We start from the raw sequence: 18559 nt of genomic DNA on the forward strand, positions 1-18559 counted from the left end.
CGCCACCTGCCAGCTACCATACGGTTCGTTGGGGTGGCCTAAAATTCCGGCCAAAGTGTCTGCAAAGAAATATAGATAGGTTACGTGAGTGGGCAAAAGATTTTCAGCTGGAATTTAATGTGGGCTCATGTGAGGTTGTTCACTTTGGCAAGAAGAATAGAAAAGTATTATCTACATGGAGTGAGACTGCAGAATGCTGTGATACAGAGGGATCTGTGTGTCCTTGTACATGAATCAATGTTAGCATGCAGGTACAGCAAATAATAGGAAGACAAATGGAATGTTGGCATTTATTGCAAGGGGGATGGAGTATAAAAGTAGAAAAGTCTTGCTACAACTGTATAGGGCATTGGTGAGAATGCACCTACAGTATTGCATACAGTTCTGGTCTCCTTATTTAAGGAGGGATATACTTGCATTGGAAACAGGTCAGAAAAGGTTCACTAGATTGATTCCTGGGATGAAGGGTTGTCCTACGATTGGGCATATACTCATTGGAGTTTAGAAGAATGAGATGTAATCTTATTTAAATATTATTTTTTAATTCATTCATGGGATGTGCGCGTCACTGGCTATGCCAGCATTTATTGCCCATCCCTAATTGCCCTTGAGAAGGTGATGGTGAGCTGCCTTCTTGAACCGCTGCAGTCCAATTGGGGTAGGTATACCCACAATGCTGTTAGGAAGGGAGTTCTAGGATTTTGACCCAGCGACAGTGAAGGAACGGCGATATAGTTCCAAGTCAGGATGGTGTGTGACTTGGAGGGGAACTTGCAGGTGGTGGTGTTCCCATGCATTTGCTGCCCTTGTCCTTCTAGTTGTTAGAGGTCGTGGGTTTGGAAGGTGCTGTCTAAGGAGCCTTGGTGCATTGCTGCAGTGCATCTTGTAGATGGTACACACTGCTGCTACTGTGCGTCGGTGGTGGAGGCAGTGAATGTTTGTAGATGGGTGCCAATCAAGCGATCTGCTTTGTCCTGGATGGTGTCGAGCTTCTTGAGTGTTGTTGGAGTTGTACCCATCCAGGCAAGTGGAGAGTATTCCATCACACTCCTGACTTGTGCCTTGTAGATGGTGGACAGGCTTTGGGGAGTCAGGAGGTGAGTTACTCGCCTCAGGATTCCTAGCCTCTGAGCTGCTCTTGTGGCCACGGTATTTATATGGCTACTCCAGTTCAGTTTCTGGTCAATTGTAGCCCCTAGGATGTTGATAGTGGGGAATTCAGCGATGGTAATGCCCGTTGAATGTCAAGGGGAGATGGTTAGATTCTCTCTTGTTGGAGATGGTCATTGCCTGGCACTTGTGTGGTGCGAATGTTACTTGCCACTTATCAGCTCAAGCCTGGATATTGTCCAGGTCTTGCTGCATTTCTACACTGACTGCTTCAGTATTTGAGGAGTCACGAATGGTGCTGAACATTGTGCAATCATCAGCGAACATCCCCACTTCTGACCTTATGATTGAAGGAAGGTCATTGATGAAGCAGCTGAAGATGGTTGGGCCTAGGAGACTACTCTGAGGAACTCCTGCAGTGATGTCCTGGAGCTCAGATGATTGACCTCCAACAACCACAACGATCTTCCTTTGCGCTAGGTATGACTCCAACCAGCAGAGGGTTTTCCCTGATTCCCATTGACCTCAGGTTTGCTCGGGCTCCTTGATGCCATACTCGGTCAAATGCTGCCTTGATGTCAAGGGCAGTCACTCTCACCTCTCCTTTTGAGTTCAGCTGTTTTGTCCATGTTTGAACCAAGGCTGTGATGAGGTCAGGAGCAGAGTGGCCCTGGCGGAACCCAAACTGAGCATCACTGAGCAGGTTATTGCTAAGCAAGTGCCGCTTGATGGCACTGTTGATGACACCTTCCATCACTTTACTGATGATTGAGAGTAGTCTGATGGAGCGGTAATTGGTCGGGTTGGACTTGTCCTGCTTTTTGTGTACAGGACATACCCGGGCAATTTTCCACATTGCAGGGTAGATGCCAGTGTTGTAGCTGTACTGGAACAGCTTGGCTAGGGGCGCGGAAGGTTCTGGAGCACAGGTCTTCAGTACTATTGCTGGAATATTGTCAGGGCCCATAGCTTTTGCAGTATCCAGTGCCTTCAGTCGTTTCTTGATATCACGCGGAGTGAATCGAATTGGCTGAAGTCTGGCATCTGTGATGCTGGGGACTTCAGGAGGAGGCTGAGATGGATCATCAACTCGGCACTTCTGGCTGAAGATTGTTGCAAATGCGTCAGCCTTATCTTTTGCACTGATGTGCTGGGCTCCCCCATCATTGAGGATGGGGATATTTGTGGAGCCACCTCCTCCAGTTAGTTGTTTAATTGTCCACCACCATTCACGGCTGGATGTGGCAGGACTGCAGAGCTTAGATCTGATCCATTGGTTATGGGATCGCTTAGCTTTGTCTATCGCATGCTGCTTACGCAGTTTGGCATGCAAGTAGTCCTGGGTTGTAGCTTCACCAGGTTGACACCTCATTTTGAGGTATGCCTGGTGCTGCTCCTGGCATGCCCTCCTGCACTCTCCATTGAACCAGGGTTGGTCTCCTGGATTGATGGTGATGGTAGAGTGGGGATATGCCGGGCCATGAGGTTACAGATTGTGGATGAGTACAATTCTGCTGCTGCTGATGGCCCACATCGCCTCATGGATGCCCAGTTTTGCATTGCTAGATCCGTTCGAAATCTATCCCATTTAGCACGGTGATAGTGCCACACAACACGATGGACGGTATCCTCAATGTGAAGGCAGAACTTCATCTCCACAAGTACTGTGTGGTGGTCACTCCTACTAATACAGTCATGGACAGAAGCATCTGCGGCAGGCAGATTGGTGAGGACAAGGTCAAGTATGTTCTTTCCTCGTGTTGGTTCCCCCACCACCTGCCGCAGACCCAGTCTAGCAGCTATGTCCTTTAGGACTCGGCCAGCTCGGTCAGTAGTGGTGCTTCCGAGCCACTCTTGGTGATGGACATTGAAGTCCCCCACCCAGAGTACATTTTGTGCCCTTGCCACCCTCAGTGCTTCCTCCAAGTGGTGTTCAACATGGAGGAGTACTGAGTCACCAGATGAGGGAGGGCGGTAGGTGGTAATCAGTAGGAGGTTACCTTGCCCATGTTTGACCTGATGCCATGAAACGTCATGGGGTCCGGAGTCAATGTTGAGGACTCCCAGGGCTACTCCCTTCCTAATGTATACCACTGTGCCACCACCTCTGCTGGGTCTGTCCTGCCGGTGGGACAGGACATATCCGGGGATGGTGATGGCAGTGTCTGGGACATTGTCTGTAAGGTATGATTCCGTGAGTATGACTATATCAGGCTGCTGCTTGACTAGTCTGTGGGACAGCTCTCCCAACTTTGGCACAAGCCCCCAGATGTTAGTAAGGAGGCCTTTGCAGGGTTGACAGGGCTGGGTTTGCCGCTGTCGTTTCCGGTGCCTCGGTTGATGCCGGGTGGACTGTCCGGTTTCATTCCTTTTTATAGACTTTGTAGCAGTTAGATTCAACTGAAGACAGAGACAAAATATTTCTTCAATGTCTCTACCATTTCCTAATTTCGCTGGTCTCTGCTTCTAAGGGACCAACATTTACTTTAGCTATTCTCTTTTTTATATACTTGTAAAAGCTTTGACAATCTGTTTTTATATTCCTGGCTGTTTACTCTCATATTCTATTTTGCCCCCTTTTATCCACTTTTTGGTGGCCCTTTGCTGGTTTCTAAAACACTCCAAATCCTCAGACTTACTACTATCAAATACTATCCTTAACCTCCTTAGTAAGCCATGGATGGATTTTTGTCACTAAGTTTTTGTTTTTCAATGAGATGTATTTTTGTTGAACATTTTGAATTCTTTCTTTAAATGTTTCCAATTGTTAATTGACTGCCCTATCTTTTAGTCTCTTTATTCATTCAACATTAGCCAGCTCTCCCCTCATATCTATGAAATTGGCTTCGTTTAAGATTCTTGTTTGTGATTGGAATATGTTGTTATCAAACTTAATGTGGAATTCAATTGTATTATGATCACTATTTACCAGCAGATCTTTGACTATGAGATTACTAATTAACCTTGCCTCATTACATAATACTAGATTTAAAATATCTTTATCCCTAGTTGGTTCTACAACATATTGTTCCAGGAAACTGTCACAAAAGCATTCTACAAACTCATCTTCCAGACCACCTTTGCCAGTTTAATTGGTCCAGGCTATATGAAAATTAAAATTCCCCACAATTTTTACATTGCCTTTGTTACAAGCTCCAATAATTTCTTGTTTAATGCTCTGGTCCATTGGTATAACAACAGTTAGGGGACCTATTAACTACTCCCGCCAGTGTTTTCTGACCCTTGATTGAGCCAAGAGATAGACCCAGTACTCTGATGCACTTTACTCACTCACTCCTACACCTGCCCAAGCAAAGAGCATGAGGGGGAAAAGGAATGACTTGGAAAAAGATTTGGAGACAGATATAACAACAGAAAGTGAGAAAGAAGAAGCCATAAAGTGAAAAACAGAAACAAAATCTCACCTTTATAAAACACCTTTAAAGTAAAAAACAAAAGCCCAAGGTCCTTCAAGGATAGGTGTTAAAGGATGGATGCCAAAGCAGGATGGTAGAAAGTCGGATGAATGACAGAATGTTTTGTTGAAGAAATGGATTTCCGAAGTTTTTGAAAAAAGAGAAAGATGAAGGGGCAGAGAAGTATATGAAGGGTGCTCCAGAGAATATGGCAAATGTGGGTAAAAACTCTGTTACCCATGATGGGTAGACAGGAGGGAGAAGGGTGGCAGTGAGGGCACAAAAGATTACAGTCAGAGGAATACAGAGTTCGGGGGAAAATAGGGCTGCAGGAAATTGAAAACAAAGGGTAAAATTAACAAAAAAGGCCATGAACAGATTTAAATAAAAGGCTGAGCATTATAAATCTTAGACATTGGGTGATAAGAAGCCATGCATTTGTGAAGATGGGGTGGGGAGTAGAACTTAATTCAGGTCCGGCAGATTTATGAATAAGTTGAAGTATATGGAGGGTGGAGGATGGTAAGCCAGCAAGGAGACTATTTGAACGCTTGAGTCGGGAGATGGTAAAGGCATGTATAAGGTTTTCAATGGCAAAGGGATTGAGGTGGGACCAAAGACTGCACAGGTGCGAATAGGCAGTATTTCTTATGAAAGGACATGGGGATTGAAACTCAATTCAGGATCGAACAAGACATTATAGTTGTGAACGATCCAGTCCAGCCTGAGGCAGTGGCTGGGGTGAAAAACAGAATCAGTGGCAAGGAAGTGATGCAATGACAGCCAAAGCTGATGGCTATGATATTCCCAAAATTGAACTGGAGTAAGTTCTGACTCATTCAGAGCTGGGTGTTAGACAAGTAGGCTAACAGCACGGAGCTGGTCAAGAGAGGTGGAGAGGTAGAGTCGATATACATACATGAAGGTGCTCCTGTGCCTGTGGATGATGCCACCAAACAGCATCATGTGCACAAGGAAGAGGAAATAACTAGGATAAATCTTCAGACGACTCTGAAGGTGACATTTATTGCAAGGGAAGAAAGAAAAGCCATTGTTACAGGCACACAGGCTGTGATCGTATAAATAGGAATGGAACTATGCAAGGACACTCCTATGGAGAGGTGTTGCAAGAAATTAGCATAGTTGAATATCACAAATGGATATAGAAAGGATTAAAATCTGAGACACAATGGCCAGGATTTTGTTGAGCTCCCGAAGTTGGGCTCCATGGTGGCGGGGGGTCGGGGTGGGAACGGAAGATCGTACTGGCAGTGGCCCGCCACAGAGCCCAATGCTGGGATTGCCAGACCCAATCTTACTGGCGGTGGCGAGGCTCTTAAGGGAATTGTCTCATCCCAAAATCAGGAACATACTCTGCAGTCACTGAGCAGGGCTGGCAGCCATTTAAAAATGGCACCAGCGCCTGCGCAGAGATAGCTGGTGCCTTTCATGACGTCGCTGAGGCCCCCTCCCCGTCATGTGATTGGGGGGTGGGGCGGCTGCCCTGCATATTTAAATGAGCCGCCGCACTCAAGATCACGGCAGCATGGGAGCGCGCGACCTGTGCATGCAGGCCCCCATTTTTTTTCGTCTGCTGCTGCTCCTGGTGGTGGGAAAACAAAATTCAACCCAATTACACAAAGAAAAAATGATTTTGTTGCGAACATTACTGCTTTAATAATATGCTTTACATGGTATAACACGGCAGCCATTATAAAAATGCCTATCTTCCAAATTATCGCAAACACTATGGGACATCCATGACTAATATCAACATAATAGCACTTGTATTTGCACAGCACCTTGTGTCGTTAAGACATTTCAACTTGCTTCACACAATGAATTGCTTTTGGAGTGCAGATCCTGCCATGCAGAGTAAATGGGGGTCAGAATTCGTGGTAATCAGATTTGCTGGTCATTTCTTGATTAGAATGCGCTGGTAATGTGACAATATATTTGCACCATTATGTAAATATTGTTTTGATTAGGAAATGCAGAATCACATTATAAACTACTTTGGTTCTGCTGCTCCCTGAGGTGGTAATGGTGCCATTGCTCAGCGGTGATGTGCATCGCCAGCAAGTGCCCGCATAAAAGATGATTGAAAACTGAATCACCTCCATTACCAATCTACAAAGCAGAGTCTACAATTGGGGAGTGAGCTCCAGCTGGGATGCAATCTGATGGCAAGCAGACAGTTACAAACTACGCTTGCTCTTGTGCAGCATGACATCACTTGACTCCTGTAGTTAGAACGGATGCTTTCAGCTGGATCACTACTGGGCCCCTCCTCAAGAAGCACAGAGAATCTAAAGGACATGGTCACGTGATAGCAAGCTCCGGGTCCTTCTCATCCCTAACTGTGAGTGAACTGAGCACCATTTAGGAGGCATATCGATGGCATCTGTTTGTTTTAAACCAGCTTCAAGTGTACTGATTGATACGATTCAACTCACAGTTGACATATACCAAAAAACTCAGGAAATTCTAACATCCCTCCGAGTATTGGATTTTCTTTATTATCAAAGTCTGTGTGTTTAGGCATCATTGCCCTGAAATTATGTAGCCCTAGGGCTGCAAAAGGAATGCTATCTGGACAGGCATGGGCAGAATATGGGCAGGACCCACTCTTTTCTTGCCCTATAGAAATTGCAAGCAATGTGGGGCGAGATACAGAACATGCCCAGCCACAAGTAGGTGACTGTATTACAACACCATGCAAGTGAATGAAATACATCATAAAACATACTTACTGCCATTAATGCTACAGTAATCCTTGGCAAAAGGAACACCAGTGCATTACTGACATCCAGTGTTCTCAGCGGCCTCAGGGAGCGGTTTGAAATTAAAAGGCCTGCTTCCCAAAAGTGTTCAGTTACAGAGTTCACTTACACTGCCATTAGAGGTTGTAGTTTAAACCATACACACCACACTCCCAGCCCCCCACAGTCACTTGAGGAAAACGCCCCTTCAGCACCCATAACAGTATACCAACAGGTGGACATCCTGCCCCATCCAAGATTTTGCCTAAAATGATTTCCCCAGAATTTATCAATCCATCTTTCTGCAATCCAGCCTCAGACCAGATTGGAAATGGTGCCCTAATCAGTTGTAAAATGTAGTGAGATTTTATCTGTGTTATAAATTACATTTGGCAAATGCACTTCATTGAAAATCAATTATTAGTACCTATTGTAATTGTTATGCTTGCAGGTGGCACTGTGATAGGTGTTTTCATTATTAAAAACATCATGCTTCCTTGTCACAGGATCACCAAACCCTGAGTGACATATTAGTTCCAACATTTAGAGAGTGCATGTCACCCTGTAGCTGTTCAATCTGGCTACTGGATTCTCAGAAAACCGTCCAAAATGCTTTCTGAAATTTTTTGACTTGTCACCTTTTTGCACTAATTGAAATTTCCAAAGCAAGGGGTTTAAACATAATAAAAGATTAAAAAAACCTACTTAACAATAGCATTGGAAGCCCCCCTCCCTCACCCATCCCCCCATCCCCCATTCCCTCCCTCTCCCTCCATTCCCTCCCTCTCCCCCCTGCCCCTCCCTCCCCCTTCCCCCTCTCCCCTCTCCCCCCTTCCCCCTCGCTCCCCTCTCCCCTCTCCCCTCTCTCCCCCCTTCCCCCTCTCCCCTCCCTTCCCCCTTCCCCTCTCCCCTCTCCCCTCTTCCCCCTCTCCCCTCTTCCCCCTCTCCCAGCCCCCACCATCCTTGATTGAACCGCTCCCTGGCCTTTAATTGGCTGAGGATTTGAAAATTCTAGTGGGCATGCCTAAAGCATGCCGTGCGGGATCGGGACTCAAACCAGCCCCCGTTTCCAGTTCCGCACCCCTGATTGGAAAGCCAGCTCTATATATCTATTGTAGCTTTTCTCTTGTATTCTCTAACCATTACAAAATGCATTAAGTGGAGAGGGAGATAATTAAAGAGAAAGGTTGAGAGAGAGAGCAAGAGAAAGAATATGAGATGAAGGGGCAGAGAGGGGAGACAAATGTTAATGTTAGTTCAATTTTCGCACAACACCAGTGGAATGTTAAAGCCAATTATCTCATTGAGGATTAATTAGAAAAGTTAATTGCTAATTATTGCTTACACAAATGAGACAGATTCCAGTTGCTAACCTCTATGAGACAAAGCAGGCAAGACATAGACAAATAACCAAACACCTTTCTTCAGTCTAATTTAATTTATGTACGTTGAATCATGGCAGCAAAAAGTGGATGAAACAGCAAGAAAGGGGGAGGCGAGGAGGGAAACAGATTATGGATGAGGAAAGCTCGAGTTACCCACTCTTTGGGGGAAGAAGTAGGAACAGAAATGGGAACAGTTAAAGAAAGAGTAAGGGTGAGAAGAGTTATGAATAGCAAAGGAAAGTGGAGGATACCGTGGTTGAACGGATATTTCAATGGGGAAGAGATAGTGAAGGGGGTGACAGAAATTGCAGAAAATACTGGAAAGATCAAGCTGAAGGTGATGGGAGTGAGAGGCAAGAATAAATAATTGGAGGAGGAGATGAGAAGAGGACCAATGAGGGTCACATTTTCCCAACATTCCCCATCCCAAATGCCTGAAGCCACTGGTGGCCTCTTTCCTCACCATATCTTTAAATATATTCAAGAAAGAGTTAGATATAGTTCTTAGGGCTAAAGGGATCAAGGGAAATGGGGAGAAAGTGGGAACAGGGTACTGAGTTTGGATGATCAGCCATGATCGTATTGAATGGCGGTGCAGGCTCGAAAGGCCGAATGGCCTACTCCTGCTCCTATTTTTCTATGTTTCTATCATCCACCACTTTCACCCAAAATGAAAGAAGAATAGAAATTAACAGAGAAGCTGAAGATGATGGAAAGCGAAGCAAGAAGTGGAGTTAATGGGAAAGAGGCAGAAAAGAAAATCAAGAAAGAGATGGAAAGTGAAACAGCAACATAAAGAAGCAGGGATAGGCAAGAGCAAGTCTAGATTCTTCAACTCACTATATACAACAGCTTGGGAGTTGAACTAGTATATGTAATAAGTTCTACATCATTCTGTATAAATACCACCTGAACTCCTTGAGTAGATTCCAGTCTATTACTTCTAGGTATTTATTAATCCCTGAACAAATTTTCTAGTTGATGTTCATGTTCTCCTTTTCTCTCTCTAAAACTAGGGCATTTGTTCAATCTAAGAGTCAGGAAATTAAAAATATCAATCGGGGTAAGTATAACAGTAAATGAATTAATAATAAGAATATTAGCACAGAGCAGCTCTCGAGGCATTGATTAAAATTAATGGTTTAAACAAGGTACTAAATAGATTCTAAAAGAGGGAACTGGGATTTTTTAGATCATGGATGGGCATCTGACACATATTGCTTGCATTTTCTGCATCATATGCAAATTTCAGGACACTTCATGTGTCTTGGGGAACCATGTGTATAGGAAGTGTCTGCAGCTGCTTGAGCTCGAGCTCGAGCTCAGGATTTTCTAGCTTGAGGGACAGCTGGAGTCACTGCGGAGCATCAAGGAGGATGAGAATTTCCTAGATTGTATGTTCCAGGAGACTGGTACCCCACAGGCAGTCAGAGTTCAGGATAGTAGATCAATGGCCATGCGGAAGAATAGGAAGAGACAGGAAGTACAGGAGTCTTTGGGGTGTGTGCTACTCTCAAGCCGGTAGTCAGCTTTGAGGACTACTGAGAGTGACAACAACTTAAAGGAGTGCAGTCCAGATCATGGCACCAATGGGCAAGGGACTGTACAGGAGGAAACAGCAAAGTATAGAAACACAGTCGTTATAGGAGATTCCATAGTTAGGGGGGACAGACAGGCATTTTTGTAACCATTATCATGAGTCCCACCTAGTGTGTTGCCTGCCTGGTGCCAGGGCAAAGGACATCACAGAGAGGGTGCACGATATTCTGCAGGGGGGTGGGAGAGAGCCATTAGTTGTGGTGCACGTCGGTACCAATGACATAGAGAGGGCAGGTAGAGGTGATATTTTCAGGAGCTAGGGAGGAAGTTAAAGAGTAGGACCTCGAAGGTAGTAACCTTTGGATTACTCCTAGTGCCACGCTCAAGTAACAGCAGAAATAGGAAGATAGGGAGGATCAATATTTGGCTTGAGACATGGTGCAGGAGGGAGGGCTTCAGATTTTTGGGGCATAGGGATAAACTCTGGGGCAGGAGGAACCTATTCAAAAGAGATGGGAGAAAGCAAATTTTAAGAAATGACATGTGACCTGGCGAAAGTAGACTGGATACAGCTATTTGAAGGAAAATCAGTGGCAAACCAGTGGGAGGCATTCAAAAGCAAGATACTACAGGCACAGTGTAGGCATGTCCCCACAAAGACAAAGGGTGGTACTGCCAAATCTAGAGCCCCCTGGTTATCTAGAAACTTACAGGGTAAGTTAAAGCAGAACAAGAAAGCTTATGACAATGACAAAAATCTTCATATTTTAGAAAGGTTAGAGGATATAGAAAGTGCAGGGGTGACATAAAAAAGGAAATTCGAAATGCAAAGAGAGGACATGAAAAATTTTGGCAGGTAAAATCAAGGAAACCCCAAAGATGTTTTATCAGGACATTAAGAGCAAGAGGATAACTAAGGAAAGGGTAGGGCCTATCAGAGATGTACAAGGGAACTTATGCGTGGATGCAGAAGATGTGGGCAGGGTTCTTAATGAGTTTTTTTGTCTCTGTCTTCACAAGCAGAGGGTTGATGTAGACATTGTAGTTAAAGAGGAGGAGTGTGAAATATTGGATACGATAAGCATAATGAGAGAGGAAGTACTAGAGGGTCTGACATCCTTGAAAGTGGATAAATCGCCAGGGCCGGATGGATTGCATCCCAGGTTGTTAAAGGAAGCCAGGGAGGAAATAGTGGATGCGCTGAGGATCATCTTCAAATCCTCACTAGATACAGGAGCGGTAGCAGATGATTGGAGGTCTGCGAAGATTGTACCATTGTTTAAAAAGGCTGTGAGGGATAGGCCAAATAATTAGAGGCTAGTCAGCCTGACCTCAGTGGTGGGTAAATTGTTAGAATTTTTTTCTGAGGGACAGGTTAAACTGCCACTTAGAAAGGCATGGATTAATCAGGGATAGTCAGCATGGATCTGTCAGGGGAAGGTCATGTCTTACTAACGATTGAGTTTTTTGAGGAAGTACCAAGAACAATTGATGAGGGTAGTGCAGTGGATGTGGTCTACATGGATTTTAGTAAGGCTTTTGGCAAGGGCCCACATGGCAGACTGGTCAGTAAAATGAAAGCCCATGGGATACAGGGGAATGTGGCAGGTTGGATTCAGGGTTGGCTCAGGGACAGGAAACAAAGGGTAGTAGTCGATGGGGATGTTTTTGTGAATGGAAAGCTGTTTCCAGTGGCGTTCCACAGGGTTCAGTGTTGGGTCCCTTGCTGTTTGTGATATATATTAATGATTTAGACTTAAATAAGGGTGGCATGATTGGGAAATTTGCTGATTACACAAAAATTGCCCATGTAGTTGATAGTGAAGAGGATAGCTGTAGACTCCAGAATGATATCAATGGTTTGGTTGAGTGGGCGGAAAAGTGGCAAATGGAATTCAATCCAGAAAAGTGTGAAGTAATGCATTTGGGGAGGACAAATAAAGCGAGGGAATACACAATAAACAGGAGGATATTGAGAGGGATAGAAGAAGTGAGAGATCTTGGAGTGCATATTTTGCTTTTATTATATTGGAGTACATATCCACAGGTAAGACAGGTAGATAGAGGACATAATTGCTCTGGAGAGAGTACAGAGGAGATTTACAGGAATGTTGCCATGGCTCGAAAGTTGTAGCTATGAGGAAAGATTGGATAGGCTTGGGTTGTTTTCCTTAGAACAGAGGAGGCTGAGGGGTGACTTAATAGAGGTGTACAAAATTATGAGGGACTTAGACAGAGTAGACAGGAAGGACCTCTTTCCCCTAGCAGAGAGGTCAATTGCCAGGGCGCACAGATCTCAGGTGATTGGTAGAAGGATTAGAGGGGACATGAGGAAAAACCTTTTCACCCAGAGGGTGGTGGGTGTCTGGAATTCACTGCCAGGAATGGTGGTGGAGGCAGAAACCCTCAATTCATTTAAAAAGACATGCACCTGAAGTGCTGTAACCGGCAAGGCTATGGACCAGGTGCTGGAAGGTGGGATTAGATTGGGCAGCTAGTCTTTTTTTTTGGCCAGCACGCACACAACAGGCTGAATGGCCTTTTTCTGTGCTGTAATTTTTCTATGGTTCTATGGTACCACAACAGGACTGGGACCAATGTCCTCACATGTAGTTCACTCATATGATTGGAGAGGGCTTAAACTAAATTGGCAGGGACATGGGCACCATCATGTGGAAGTAGAAAAGAGGAGTAAGGTGCATAAAGGATTGAGTGTGATGGATAGTACAAGAGAAGGAAGTGGTAATGGTAGGTTAATTATATTGTTAAAGATACACAGGTGAGGGGCATTGTTTAATTGAGGACTTAGAGGGGATATAAAGAGAGCCTGCTGGGATACTGATGTTTGAGCAGGAGACAGAGATGTGTTTGGCTGCATTTTGTCAATAACCCAACTATGAAGAATAGTATCTGTGTCTAGCTTTCTTTATCACCATTTGGCTTGGATCTGAATTAACAGGAAGTAGTACTAAATTAGGTAGGAGCAGACTAAGAAGAACTATGAGGAATACAAAGACAGGTTTAGTATTGCACTGGAGTGCAGACTTGGGGTTGCATTAGAGTGCTAAAGTGGGAGTTTTGTGACTGAGGGTAATTAAGGGCTAGTTTTATCTAAAGTCTAGTCTTTCTTTTATTTAGCAAATTAACTTAACAGTTGCAGTTTGGGTTGGAGAAGGTGAGTTTTAGACCAGCTTTAAACAGAGTCCACTCAGGCTCTGCTTGTAGCTGCACCTTGTTAATTAGATAACTGGCTTAAACCAGTTATCAGGGGCTTGAGTCAGACAGTATAAAAGTGGGCCATCTTACAGTGCTGACTTTGTTTGCTGACTTGGGGCTGCATTAGAGCGCTAAAGTGGGAGTTTTGTGACTGAGGGAGTTTGGTGAGGAGCTCCTTTCATTTCCTACCTGTCCTCAAAGAGTGTGAGGGGAGTGAGAGTTTCCAAAGAGCACAGCTGACTGGTGAGTAAGCCCTGGTGGGTATTTTTCAAACTGGATTGAACTGTAAGTCATTGTTTCAGCAAGACATAGTTGATTTTTTTATTAATGGTCTTCTAAAGTTTTAAATTTAAAGGGTTTAGTCATGGCAGGAGAGCTTAAAGCCATGGTTTGCTCCTCTTGCTGCATGTGGGAATCCGGGAACATTTCCAGTCCCCAGGACCAGCATGTGTGCAGGAAGTGTGTCCAGCTGCAGCTCCTGGAAGCTCAGGTTTCAGAGCTGGAACGGCAACTGGAAACACTGTGGAGCATCCGTGAGTCTGAGAGCATCGTGGATAGCACGTATAGAGAGGTGGTCACACCGCAGCTGAAGGGACTTGAGGAAGGAAAGGAATGGGTGATCACCAGGCAGTCCAAGAAAAACAGGCAGGTAGTTCAGGAGTCCCGCTTGCAAATCGGTATTCCATTTTGGAGGCTGATGAGGCTGGTTCCTCCAGGGAGTGTGGACAGAGCCAAGCTTCTGGCACCGCAAGCAGCCTGTCTGAACAAGAAGGGGGAAAGAGAGGAAGAGCAATAGTAATAGGGGATTCTAGAGTCAGGGGAACAGATAGGTGCTACTGTGGCCATCAACATGACCCCAGGATGGTGTTGCCTCCCTGGTGCCAGGGTCTGGGACGTCACTGAATGGCTGCAGGGCATCCTGAAGGGGGAGGGTGATAAGGCAGAGGTCATGGTACATGTTGGTACCAAAGACATAGGTAGAAAGAGGGATGAGGTCTTGCATCAAGAATTCAGGGAGTTAGGCAGTAGACTAAAAAGCAGGACCTTTCGGGTTGTAATCTCTGGATTACTCTCAGTGCCACGTGCTAGCGAGTATAGAAATAGGAGAATAGCACAGATGAATGCGTGGCTTAAGAGTTGGTGCAGGAGGGAGGGTCTTAGATTCCTGGACCACTGGGACCATTTCTGGGGACGGTGAGACCTGTACAAGCGGGACGGTCTACATCTGAACCAGAGGGGAACTAACATCCTTGCTGGCGGGTTTGCTGGTGCTGTTAGGAGGAGTTTAAACTAATTTGGCAGGGGGAGGGGACGCAGACTCCTAGCAGAATAGGGACACAGCTAAACACAGGAAAGCAAACAAGTCAGAGGGAGTACAGTGGAAGTAAGTTTCAAGGGAGTGAGACCAGGATGGATGGCCTCTACTTTAATGCCAGGAGTATTACAGGTAAAACGGATGAGTTAAGGGCAAGGATTGACACGTGGAATTGTGATATTGTAGCCATCACGGAGACATGGTTGAGGGAGGGGCAGGATTGGCAGCTCAAATTCCCGGGATATAGAATCTTCAGGCGAGACAGAGGAGGGGGTAAAAGAGGAGGGGGCATTGCAATATTAGTTAAGGAGTCAGTTACTGCAGTAAGGAGAGATGATATCTTGGAGGGGGCATTAAACGAAGCTTTATGGGTAGAGTTTAGGAATAAAAAAAAGGACAGCCACATTGCTAGGTGTTTATTATACACCCCCAGATAGTCAGCGGGAAATTGAGAAGCAAATATGTGTGCAATTCGCAGAGGTGTGTAAAAATAATAGGGTAATTATATTAGGTGATTTCAACTTTCCCAACATTAATTGGGATAGTCATTGTGTTAAGGGCTGAGATGGAGTGGAGTTCTTAAAATGTATACAGGAGAACTTCTTAGCTTAATATGTAGAGGATCCAACAAGGGAGGGTGCAGTGCTGGACCTAATTCTGGGGAATGAAGCCGGACAGGTGGTTGATGTGTTGGTGGGGGAGCATTTTGGCGATAGCGACCACAACATGGTACAATTTAAGCTTATTATGGAGAAAGAAATAGACAAGTTGCAAAAAAAAATTTTGGATTGGGGGAGAGCGAATTTTAGTAAAATAAGGCAGGATCTGTAGAAAGAGTTACTTGTCGGGAAATATACAGAACAGTGGGGGGCATTCAAAAAGGAAATTGGGAGGGTACAGGCCCAACATGTCCCCTCTAGGGTAATAGGTAGGAGCAACAAGCCCAGAGAATCATGGATGACCAGAAACATTTAGGGTACAATGAGAAGGAAAAGAGAGGCTTTTAGCAAATACAAGGAGAGCAAATCAATGGAAGTGGATTACAGAAAGTGTAGGATGGAGCTTAAGAAAGCTATTAGGAGAGCAAAGAGGATATGAGAAAGCTCTGGCTGGTAAAAGTAGGGAAAATCCCAAGATATTCTATAAGTATATCAATGGGAAGAGGATAACCAGGGAAAGAGTAGGACCCATTAGGGACCAAGGGGGAAATCTGGCCAAGCATCTGTGGAGAGAGAAGTAGAGTTAACATTTCAGGTCAGTGACCCTTCAGAACTGGCAAATATTAGAAATGTAAAGGTTATAAGCAAGTAAAGTGGGGGTGGGGCAAGAGATAACAAAGGAGAAGATGTAGATAGGACAAGGTCACAGAATAGCTGACCAGAAGGTCATGGAGCAAAGATATGTTAGTGGTGTGTTGAAAGACAAAACATTAGTACAGAAAGGGTGTTAACGGACTGAAAATTGAACAGCCGCAAGTACAAACATGAAAAAACAGTGGGTAAGCAAACTGAACAAACTAAGATGAAATAAAATAAAATAAACACAAAAAAATATTTAAAAAAGGAAAAAGAAAAAAATAACTAAAAATAAAAGTAAAATGGGGGGCCCATCACGCTCTGAAATTATTGAACTCAATGTTCAGTCCGTGTGCCTAATCGGTAAATGAGATGCTGTTCCTCGAGCTTGCGTTGATGTTCACTGGAACACTGCAGCAATCCCAGGACAGAGATGTGAGCATGAAAGCAGGGGGGAATGTTAAAATGGCAAGCAACCAGAAGCTCGAAGTCCTGCTTGAGGACTGAGTGGTGTTCCGCAAAGCGGTCACCCAGTCTGCGTTTCCCCTCTCCAATGTAGAGGAGATCACATTTTGAGCAGGTGCCAGAATACTTAAGTACTTTGTATTGGTGTTTATTAAGGAAGAGGAATTAGACAAAATATTGGTAGGAGTGGAGATGGTAGAGGTAATGGATGGGGTGAAAGATCATAGGCAGGATGTAATGGAAAGGCTGGCTATACTTAGTAGGTTGGTTGCCTGTCTGGATGGCTTGCATCCCAGGTTACTAAGGAAAGTGGGGATAGAGATAATGGAAGGACTTGCCATAATCTTCCCTGGATATGGGGGAGGTGCTAGAGAATTGGAGTCTGACAAATGTAACATCCTTAGTCAGGAAAAGGTTAAGGACAGACCTAGTAACTACAGGTGAGTCAGTTTAACATCAGTGGTGAGTAAGGTTTTAGAAACCATCAGGGAAAGGATCAACAGGTACTTGGAGAGGTTTGAATTAATTAAGAGAACCAGCATGGAGTTGTAAAAGGCAGATCATGCTTGACTAATCTAATTGAATTTTTTGATGAAGTAACAGAAGGTTGTTGAAGAGAATGAAATTAATCTAAAACAGAGAATTCTGGAAATACTCAGCAGGTCACGTGCATCTATGGAGAGGAAAACAGTTAATGTTTCAGGTCTCTGACCTTTCATCTGAACATCATTGAGATGGGGGTGTCAGAGGTTGAAGCTGAGGCTAAGGGCATTTCATTCAAATGAAATACATGTTTATGTGGGTTTTAAGAAAGCGTTTGACAAAGTACCACACAAGCCTGGTTAACAAAATCGAGGCTCAAGAAATAGTCAGCTTGGACAAAAAAAAATTGGCTTAATGACAGAAAATAGCAAGTCATGTTTAATGGTTGTTTTCCAGACTGGAAGATGGTAGACAGTGGTGTTCCCCAAGGGTCAGTTCTTGGACCACTGCTTTTTATGAAACAATAAATTAGTTGGATATTGGAACACAGAAGAAAAGTTCAATTTGCCAATGATATCAAACATGGATGTGTGGCAAACAGTGAGGATGATACCAATTGACTGCAACAAGACATAGATAGGCTAGCATAATGGGCAGATGGCATTTAATACAGACAAGTGTGATGTGATGCTTTTTAGCAGATGGGATAGGAGGAGGCAATATATACTTAATGGCACAGTTCTAAAGTGTGTGCAAGGACAGAGACCTAGGGATTCATGTGCATAGATTCTTGACAGTAATATTAGCAAAGCATATGGGATCTTGGGCTTCATAAGTAGAAATATCGTGTACAAAAGCAGGGAAGTTATGCTGAGCTTTTTATAAAGCTCTGGTTAGGCCACAACTAGAGTATTGCCTCCAGTTCTGGTCACCACTTTAGGAAGACAGAGGGTGCAGAGGAGATTTACCAGAATGGTTCTAGGATGAGGGATTTTAGCAACCAGGTTAGGTTGGAGAAGCTGGCATTTTTATCCTTGGAGCAGGGGAGATTGAGGACAGATTTGATAGAGCTGTGAGATTGACACCTTTAGATAAGGTAGACACAGAAAAGCTGTTCCCACGAGCTGATGGTACAAGGACTAGGGGACACAGATTTAAGGTTTTGGGCAAGAGATACAGGGGTGATGTGAGGAAGAATGTTTTTACACAGTGAGTGGTAATGACCTGGAACTCGCTGTCTGAGGGTGGTGGAAGCAGACGATCAATGATTTCAAAAGGAAATTGGATGGGCACTTGAGGGAAATAAACTTGCAGGCTATGGGGATAGAGCGGGGGAGTGGGACTAATTGGATTGCTCTAGAGAGAGCGGCATTGACTCAATGGGCTGCAATGTTTTCATGACTCTATGCCCACCTTTTTAACTTTTTGAACAAATTTTGCAATGCTATTTGTAAAGCATATGTAACTTCTTTTATCCCTTGTTTGTTTTATCACCTTCAATCAGATTTGAATCAATCACGGGAAACATGACAATTTATGCAGTCCTGTTACTTTGTAGCTCTTGTGTCTTTCA

Source organism: Heterodontus francisci, chromosome 9 (genome assembly GCF_036365525.1).
Source record: "Heterodontus francisci isolate sHetFra1 chromosome 9, sHetFra1.hap1, whole genome shotgun sequence".
In the NCBI taxonomy this organism is placed as follows: Eukaryota; Metazoa; Chordata; class Chondrichthyes; order Heterodontiformes; family Heterodontidae; genus Heterodontus; species Heterodontus francisci.